Source organism: Monodelphis domestica, chromosome 7, assembly GCF_027887165.1.
Source record: "Monodelphis domestica isolate mMonDom1 chromosome 7, mMonDom1.pri, whole genome shotgun sequence".
NCBI classification, from domain to species: domain Eukaryota; kingdom Metazoa; phylum Chordata; class Mammalia; order Didelphimorphia; family Didelphidae; genus Monodelphis; species Monodelphis domestica.
Window position 1 is genome coordinate 54815045 of NC_077233.1, and position 6000 is coordinate 54821044.

The 6000-nt window shown below is 45.7% G+C and overlaps 1 protein-coding gene across 2 annotated transcripts in view; it reads right to left on the reverse strand.

Annotated features, from left to right (window-relative positions):
• Positions 1-2215, reverse strand: part of VGLL4 (vestigial like family member 4) — a 184396-nt gene extending 182181 nt beyond the window's left edge. Inside the window, exon 1 of one of the 2 annotated variants that reach the window (XM_056804667.1) lies at positions 2198-2215. The gene's annotated coding sequence lies outside the window, so the exon portion shown is untranslated. Of the gene's footprint in view, positions 1-1171; positions 1489-2197 lie in introns of those variants that run through there. The other variant, XM_007500239.3, reaches the window with a different exon arrangement.
• Between the last annotated feature and the right edge of the window lie 3785 nt (positions 2216-6000).

A 6000-nucleotide genomic window follows, 5' to 3' on the forward strand; every position in this document is an offset into this window, starting at 1 on the left:
ATATTGAGCAATCTCAGCAAGACCTGTCATCATCATATTAAAAAAAAAAAAAGCTAAGTATCATACCTCAGTAAGTCTAAGAAAAGGAAAACACCTTTCCTCTGCCAGTGAAGCCTGGTTTTCGAGTAAGAAATGGGGTTATCCTGTTCGTGGCTGTGCTCCCCACCACCACCCCAGGTGGTGGAAGGACAGATGAATGGAAGGGAGTCCCTGTTGCCTAGCACCACATGAAATCTCATTCATTTCTCTCCAACCCAGTACAGGCTGACCTGCATCTCAGGCTTCCAGCAACGTCTTAACTTAGCCACTACACAGTTGGAGTCTACCCATATATTTCTCTTTTGGTGTCCTTCACAAGCTCTCATTCTACTTGCCTCCAAGAGAGGAGAAATCCTCTCACGACCCTCAATCTCAACCTTCCCCTCAACTTCAATTCTCTTTATAATTAGGAAACCTCAGGTTCTTTCATTCAAACACGGGACCAGCTGAGCTGATTGCTGTCCTAATCACAAGGAAGGAACTTCTTCCAGCTTTTTTTTTTTTGGTCTCTTCACTCATTCCCAAAAAGGATTCCTTCAGTCTTCATCCACCACATCAAAAAGATCAGTTACCCCTCCTCTGAGAAAGTCCCTCTTCCTCCTTCATCAAACCTCAAAGAGCTCTTTAAGCTGCTCCCCATCCCATTTTGGAGGACTCCTTTCTCTGGTGTTCCTACCGCACAGAAGAAACTCCCTTCGAAGCTCCCCCCGGAACTGCTTTCCCTGCGAAGAGAAGCAGTTGTTTCTGAGGAGTTCCCCAAGATCCCCCTCTCACTGACCCCTTCCACCTCACAGAAAGAACCCCCTGACTCCCTTCGCCTTTTCAGAGAGACCCTTAGAATTCTCTCCGCCCTCTCAGAAGAGGGGTCCTGTCACACACACACCCACGGTCTCCCTCCACTAAAAAGGAGGGATTCCCTGGTCCCCCAGTTCCTTGGGAAGAAGCCTTCGCTGGCTGCGCCCTCTCAGGGAAGGGAACCTTCACCCCCTTCGGATTCCATCAGCAGGAAATCCCTGAGTCCGGGAGAGGCTGAGCCGCAGCAGGACCATGAACTGGCAGAGCCTCGGAACCGGTTCCGCGGCCCCACGTGCGCGCTCCTGACTCCCTCCGGCCCTCCCTCTCTCCCACTCACCGGACCGTGCGCGGGTAACCCCCGGCCACCACCTCCGGCCCCGGCCTGGCCGCTAGTGGGGGTGTGGCTCTCGTGGGGGGCGTGGGCCCAGTGGGCGTGGCAGGGAGGGCGCTTCCTCCCCTCCCCCTACCTCCCGGAGAGAGGGTCCGGGGCCGAGGCTACCGCCCCGACTGAGCTCCTCCGGCTGAGGAGAGGGCAGGGGGCAAAGCCGGTCCCACGGACGGGGGCGGGATGGGAGCCAGGACCGTGCGGCCCGAGCTGGAGCGGGAGCAAGAGCGTCAGGAATCCCAGGAATGAGGAGCCGCTGCCGCCGCCTGCTCTGGGCTCCGCCCCGTCCCGTCCCGTCCGGCCGCTGCTGCAAAGCAGGTGGGGACGCAGACCTGGAGAAGCGAGTCCCGGCGCGAGCGAGCGAGCGAACCCGGAGCCCAGCGGGGCCGAGGGCGGGGCCGGGCAGGTATGGAGGCGGAGCCGCCTCTTCCCCATCCCCCCGAGCTGTGCACCGGGTGTACGCCAAGGGCGTACACGCAATCCCCCAACACCAGCCATGTGCGCATTCTGTCTTACACCTGCCCCCAACACCCGTAGTGCCACACACACACAACGTACACACGTAGCCACAGGGCACATTCAATAGCCATCCATCCATCCATGCAAGCGTACAAACAGGTGCTTGCGTCCGGTAAAGGCTCGTAAGCACTGCCTAGCAAACACTTTTTGGGAGAAATGGCTCCTACCTACAACAGACCCTAACAAAAATCACAACACCTCATCCCACCCCACCCCGTCCACACTAAGCAGACCGTTCATTCCCACGCTCACTATCTGCTTTTCCACCCGATTTCCACATCGGCAGGGCACTTATGCTTGTGTCTTGGCTCCCAGACTGCATGTAAACACAGAACCTTCCCTAATATTCTCAGAACCCCCCAAATCCTTCATGTGCAAGCTACTTGGCTGGCGTTTAAGTAGGCATCCTAACCACTTCACCCAGCAAGATCATGCGGGCCCTGATGTGTGTCTACTTACGTGCCACACTGATTACGAACGGGGCAGCAGTACAAAGCATTTACGGAGCTTTGCCTCCTCCCATTACAATATTTTACAGACACTACTACTATACACACGCACATACTCTTACACACAAGTAAGTCACTCCCATTCCCTCCCTCCCTTGCCTCAAGGAGGAAGTCAGGGTAAATCAAAACAGTGTGGAAGAGAGGGAGGGCTGGAGGAGGGGACGATTCCCTTGGAACAGCTCTCACAAATGCTGGCTGGCTTTGGCAAACTTCTGGACTCCACAGCTATGTCTTCTCTGGTGTGTTCCAGGAATGGGGGCTGATCGAGGGGGTCTGCAAAAGTGAAATGAAACATTTCTCAATAGAGTCCATTTATTCTTATTACTAGAATATAGAATCGAGGGATGAAAAAAAAAGACTTGGGGTTGTTTTTTCCTCTCATTCTCCTAAGGCACTTGGGGAGAATGAGTTTGCAAAGCATCCAGCTTGCTGAATGTATAGCCCCTCAGCCTTCCCCCATCCTCCCTTTCTCCCCATTGTTGTTCCTGGGCTGCCACAATTAAAAGATATTTTATAATGTAAGCAGCCATTCACCGTATAAAATGAATAATCAGAGATGCTACTTCCCTTTTTCCTCTCAATGCCTCCGTGTCATTTGGTTTTCTATTGTGAGACCTCAGCAACAAGTAACAGATGCTTGGTATGAAGGCTTCACAAGGGAGTGAATGGATAGGTATATGTGGGAAAGAATAGCATCAGAGATTTGCTAAACAGAGACTGTTATATTTTGTACAGTGTTTTAGAATTTCTAAAATGCTTTTACATACATGAAAGCCTAGGACACAATAAGCACGGATAATTTTACAGATAAGAAAATGGAGGCCCAAAGGAGGAATAACCAAGGTCCAATTGCTTGGGGGATTGGGGAAGTGTGGCAGAGGACATCTGGGAATAGAACCTAGAGCCCTCTTTCCTCCCAGACTGGTTCTCTTTCCACCATACCACACTGACTCCGCAGAATCAAAGTATGGAATCCAAAAAGTAGATCTTGCCTTATGGATGGTTATATCTCATTTCATCATTTTTTCATCTTACTTATATCCTTCCCAAGGGAATCTTTCTAATACGGGAATATAGAAGAGCCCAAGAGAGAAAGTTTAAAATAAGTGCTATCCAAATGGCATGATTATTCTAATCAGTAACCTTAGGAGTCTTAGTAGAGGCAGTAATAGACTGGGAAATGTCTCCTGTGCAAGAGGGAGGAAAAGAGGCAGAGAGCTTGGAAGAGAAACAGGGCTTCTGTAGCCAAAAGGAAAGAGAGGGAAGGGTATCTGGTCAGCAGACATTTCTCAGTCTATTACTGCCTCTACTAAGCTAAAGTTACTGACTGGAATAATAATGCTCTTAGCCTCCATTTACAATAATCCAATCCTGTTACAGAGCATTAAAAAAAAAGGTGACAGCAACTTGGAACTGTTACTTAGATAATCAGAAAAGGAAACAGCAGTTTATTTCACTTATTTACCCAAAGATCCCATATTAATACTTGTCATTTGTATGGTGCTAAATGATTTGCATGTTCCTATAGTCCAGAGGTCCTCAGAGGGCCCACTGACTCTCTTCAATTTCCTGCTCTGCTTAGAACCAGCTTGATTCTGCAGATGTCTTTCCAACACAGCTCTGTCTGGAAAGCATGTGACAAGCATTTGATCTTTTGTCTTATTAATTTCAGCACCTCCTTTTACATCTGTATGTCAGAGCCTTGGCCACTTAGCTGACTTTTGTGAGCCTAATATGGCCAGGAATCTCTGTGGAGTGAATAAAAAATGTGAGCTTTTTGCCTTTTCATTTTTTCCCATATAATTTCTGTGTCCAGGGTATTTAACTGTTTATCAGTTTCAGACTCTTTGGCCTCCCTCTGACTCCAGGGTCCTTCAAATGGTTCTTTCTCCTCAAGCTATGCACCAAAAGGACAGATAAATATAAACCACCATTGATTAGTAACCTGAAATGTTCACCTAGCACAAATTCTTAGGAACTTTTTTTTTAATCAAGGAAAACATTGACCTTTAATAATTCAGTTCAAGAAACATTTAAGTGCCTCCTACAGCCAAAGCTCTATTATAAACTTTGGGTATTAAAACCCAAAAACAAAAGTTAACTGCCATCAAGCAGCTTATATTCTATTCGACATAGGCACATAGATAAATAAAAATATAAAAAATTTAATTATATATTATAAAAAACATACATAAATAAAGAATTAGTTTGGCAACATGAAAAAGAACAGAATTAGAACCTGGGAGAACTTTGAAGGAAGCTAAGCATAAGAAGTATGAATGAAGAGAGAATCCATTCCAGAGATAGAAGCTTGTATGACATCTTGGAAGTGAAAAAGGAAATGCTGAATTTGGGGGTATGATTAGTAGGCAATACTTATTCATATCACCACTATCTTCTTACCACCTGTCCTGCTTTCTGAAGGATGCCTTTCCTCCCAGCTCACTTTCCAATTACCAACTCCCAGCCCCAACTGCAAGAACAATTATGAATTCAATACTCCTATAATAGGTGCTTCTGTCTTCTCCCAATGGCTCCATTCACCAATTCATTGACTTTCCAAATAAAAAAAATACCCTATCTCTGGTTATAACTCCCTTATATCTGTTGTATATATTGGAATGTAAGTTCCTTGAGGTCAAGGGCCATCTGAGTTATATATCTGTATCCATCATGTTTGTTCTTTATCCAAACAGTGCTTTAAAAATGTTTCTATGCATTCCATATAGTTTAGTGAATGAGGAATAATGATAAAGGTAAGCCAAGGAATAGCCAAATCTGTAGAGGGCATTAAGTTCTAGACAAAGAGTTTGAATTTTATCCTAGACCAAGTAGAGGTCTAGAGATGCAAGATACTGGAGCCATGTGATCAATTAGGAGGCTATTACTATATAAGGAGGACCTGGTCATTTCATAGCATCTCAGAGGTGGAAGGGACCTCAAAAGCCAACTAGGATAAGACTACTTTTTTTGCAGGATTCCCAATCAGTAGTCAGCCATTCAGCTCCTACTAGAAGAGATATGAACTGTGAAATGGTGATAGACCAGCTTCCAAGGTGGCACATTCCATTTTGGACCACTTAAATTGGTTAGGATTTTTTCCTTTATGCAAGCCAAATCTATCTCTGGGTAACTATCCTTCAATGATATTAATCAAGTAGCATTTATTAAGAACCTACTATAAAGGGCAGCTAGGAGGCTTAGTGGATTGAGAAGCAGGCTTAGAGAGAGGAGGTCCTGGGTTCAAATTTGACTTAATACTTTCTAGCTGTGTGACCCTGGGCAAATCACTTAACTCCCATTGCTTAGCCCTTACCACTCTTTTACTTTGGAACCAATACACAGTATTGATTCTAAGAAGGAAGGTAAAGACTTAAAAGAAAAGAAAAGAAAAGAAAAAAGAGCTACTGTGTGCTGGGCACAGTGTTAAGCTTTGGGGATAAAAAAGGGGGGCAAAAAACAAAGAAACAAAAACCCCAAATCACCAAATCCTTCACAGTCCCTGCTCTCAAAAAGCTCACAGGGCTGAGAAGAACAAATCCAATCACTTTCCCTCATAATGGCCCTTTAAACACTTGAAGACATTGATGGTATCTACCCTTGAATCTTTCCTGCTCTGGGTTAAACATACCCAATTCCCTCAAAACTCTTCAGAAGTTATGTTTTCTTACCATTCTAGTTACTTTCTTCTAGATTATTCTAGTTTGTTTATATCTTGCCTAAAATATGGTCCCAGAGTTGAACAAGTACTCC